Source organism: Impatiens glandulifera, chromosome 6 (assembly GCF_907164915.1).
Source record: "Impatiens glandulifera chromosome 6, dImpGla2.1, whole genome shotgun sequence".
Classification (NCBI taxonomy): domain Eukaryota; kingdom Viridiplantae; phylum Streptophyta; class Magnoliopsida; order Ericales; family Balsaminaceae; genus Impatiens; species Impatiens glandulifera.
In genome coordinates, this window is record NC_061867.1 from 35,015,345 (window position 1) to 35,018,782 (window position 3,438).

The 3,438-nt window shown below is 34.3% G+C and overlaps 1 non-coding gene across 1 annotated transcript; it reads right to left on the reverse strand.

The window, feature by feature from the left end:
- Window positions 1-248: 248 nt before the first annotated feature.
- LOC124944198 lies at window positions 249-477 on the reverse strand. Its single transcript, XR_007099846.1, has one exon. It is a non-coding gene; the product is annotated as a small nucleolar RNA U3 (small nucleolar RNA).
- Window positions 478-3,438: the final 2,961 nt, after the last annotated feature.

Consider the following 3,438-nt stretch of genomic DNA (forward strand, 5'->3'; position numbering starts at 1 on the left):
GCATAGATTCATGAGTTTTAGATATCAAGTATGAAGACTTATAGAACAGTTCATGGTTCAAGTAAAGTCTTGCTTAATCATGCTCTAAAGGCCAAAACATATGCTGACTCATTCATAGTGTCAAAATGATTCACGATAACATTTTTTTTCTAATCAGTGTTAGGTTTTGCTTTCATTGTGCATTCCAATGAACACTTAGAAGGCATATATATATACATATATAGTAGAAGACATAAAAAAATTAGGTGAGCCTGTCAGACAACCGCTAGACCAACCCAGCCGGGGCCAAAGCACCGACTGAGAACGATCCTCTACAGCAGTGTGACCAGAAGCCGAAGCCGGTGGTCAACATGGCCGTTAATCACGCTCTGGTCTAGCGGCAACATCTCATCAACCAGACACAGATTCCTGTCTCCTTAGAAATCAAGGATACAGATGTACGAGCCTATAGAACAGATCCTGTTCAAGTAAGGTCGTGACTCTCATTCTCAAACCTTCTTAATATATACTTCAGAAACTTTGGTTACCTGGGCAATGTGGGATATAAACATCAGATAACTCAAGGACCTGTTTGGAATATGGTTAAATATAATTAAATAAAATGATCAACACAATTATTATACCACAAATAATCTATATAAATATTTAATTATTTACCCAAACAAGATTATACTACTATAAATAATCCCAAATTAATCAAACAAGCACACCAAAGTGTTGAGAAAAAAAACTGTGATAGGGTAGTAAAGGACAAGGAAATGAGGGCCGACTTGTGAGGATGACACAGAAATAGATATCATTATGTTAGAATTAGTTAATCATGAAAGATATCATCAGGTGCTGGAATTAGTTAATCATGGAAGGAAGATAGTGTAAACTGTAAAATTATTTCATTAACAGGGGTTAACTTTTCATATACAAATGCTTGGACAAATCAGCCTCCGTTCAAATAACTTAACCCCAAACCTGTGATATGTCCTCCAGTGAGATGATAGAAAAATAAAGTTGAATGCTAAACTTCAATCAAAATTAAGGTCATATCTATTGATGGATTTCACAGACAGAAAGTTCATCTGGAAACCAAAGAATAGTCAATAATGGAATGGAATGGAATGGAATGCTATGCATAATGAGGGTAGCATATCTATATTTGAAGGATGCACAATGAGGGTAGCATGTCTATATTTGGAGGGTGCACATTTGTTAGTTGGACTAATAATTGTCTGGCAAAAACTCTTGCCTGCATGCCTCTCTCTTGTCAAAGAATTTGCAAAACTCTAACATTGCTCACATTTATCAATGGATACCATAGCCGCTAACAAACAAACAAACAGCTCTTGAATATAACCCAAAATTTACCCAACAAGATTATACTAAAGAGTTGAGTTGAGTTGAGTTGAGTTGACTAAACAGTGATATATGGAGGACACAAAAATAGAGAGATCTCATCAGGGTATTGCAATTAGTTAGTTAGTCATGGATTGGAATGGAATGGAACTTGGAAGGGAAGGCAAGGCAGGATAAGCTTTGTCAAAGAGTTGAGAGTTATCCTGCCTGCATGTTCCATGTATACAAAGAATAGGTGACTGACTGACTACCAAGACATTTATCCCAGTCAGTCCCAGAGAGTGAGAGACAGTTCTGCAATGCAGAAGACTAAACTTACGACACATCAAACAAACAAACAGTGCAAAGACAAAACCCTAGCTAGCCTATTGCGTGCAATCAATCTAAGGGTCATGTCTTACATTACAATCCGACGAGAGAGCTCAGCTGATGATGGATGGATGGATGGATGGGAAGAGTGGAATTCCATTCCGTCGGAGACACTGAGTGAGTGACGAGTGACGACGTACCTTCTATCTGCCGATCGTGGTCAGTCAGTCATCCGCTCATAGAACGCGACGCTACCTTAGTCGGCCATTCCACGGAAGAGAATCCATTTCTCGTAACTGGTTGGACTTGGTGGTGCGTGCATCTGGAAGGAAGGTCAAATTCTTCGACAAATGCATCCACGAAATGACGAAATCCGCAGAAAGCAATCAAGAAGACGAAGATTAAACGGTGCATTTCCACGACGTAATTTCATTCTAGCACAACTTCAAGTGAAATCATTTTGGCGGTTCACATCTCCACACAAACTCAGCTCTTCGGATCCGGATCCGAGTTGACTCACTTCGTCTTCCCTTCCTTATTCATTTAAACAACACCACCCAAAAAAACTTAATATAATATATATAGTTAATAGAAGAATACATGTTCACATTGGAATTTTAAACTAATTACATTAATCCGGAAAGAAAATGGGAATTTTGATAAATAAATTAAATATAATTTAATTCAAATAAATATAATTTAATTCAAATAAATATAAATTTATACATATTTTTGAAGTTTTGGTGAAATTTAATGTTAATGAATAGGATCGAATGATAATAGATAAGATTCAATGTCAACCGTTTAGAAATGTCAAAAGTCTATGATTGGAAGTTGTAGGATTAATGAATGAATTTATTGTTGGATCTGGAAGGAAGGTCAAATTCGACAATGCATCCACGAAATGACAAAATCCGCATAATGCAATCAAGAAGATGAAGATTAAACTGTGCATTTCGACGACCTAATTTCATTCTAGCACAACTTCAAGTGAAATCGGTAAGAAAGAGAAATTTGAGCGAGAGTAAGAGCTCAAATTTTGGCGGTTGACATGACACAAACTCAGCTCTTCGGATCCGAGTTGACTCACTTCGTCTTCCCTTTCTTATTCATTTAAACAACACCCCCCAAACTTAATATAATATACAACTAACCTTTTAAACTTTACTAATAATGTTCTCATTTTGAGAAAAACAAAATTAAAATTAATCAGCTTCACCCCTTCTCCTCTTAGTATGTATTAATTAATGATAATTTACATTTTGTTAAAAAAAAATATATTTGACAAAAAAAAAATAAAAATATAACAATATATTTTGACCCTTTCTTTTCTCTTTTACCAACCGCTACCGAAAAAATTATATCATCGCTAAAATTAAACACTATTGAGGAATGAATTTTCATAATTACAAATTTGCTATCAAAAATGTAATATTATTAAACTATTTTTATTTTTTTCATTTTCTTGCAAACATGAAATTATCTATTTCATTCTCTCCCACATAGATGTTAGAAATTTTGGAGCGCTTATAAATAATCTCAGTAGTAAAAATATGTCATAATTCAATTAATACAAATTAAGTGCAAATAGCCTAACAATACAAAAAAAATTAACAAAACAAATGACAACATACGACAAAAACATGATTTTTTTTAGAATAAACATTTGAGAATAACAAGTACTTTTACCATACATAGAATGAATTTACTTTCATTAAATAATTTGTCGTTTTGTTATTAAATAAAATATATTCAAGGCGATAAGACATTGGTTTAAACACG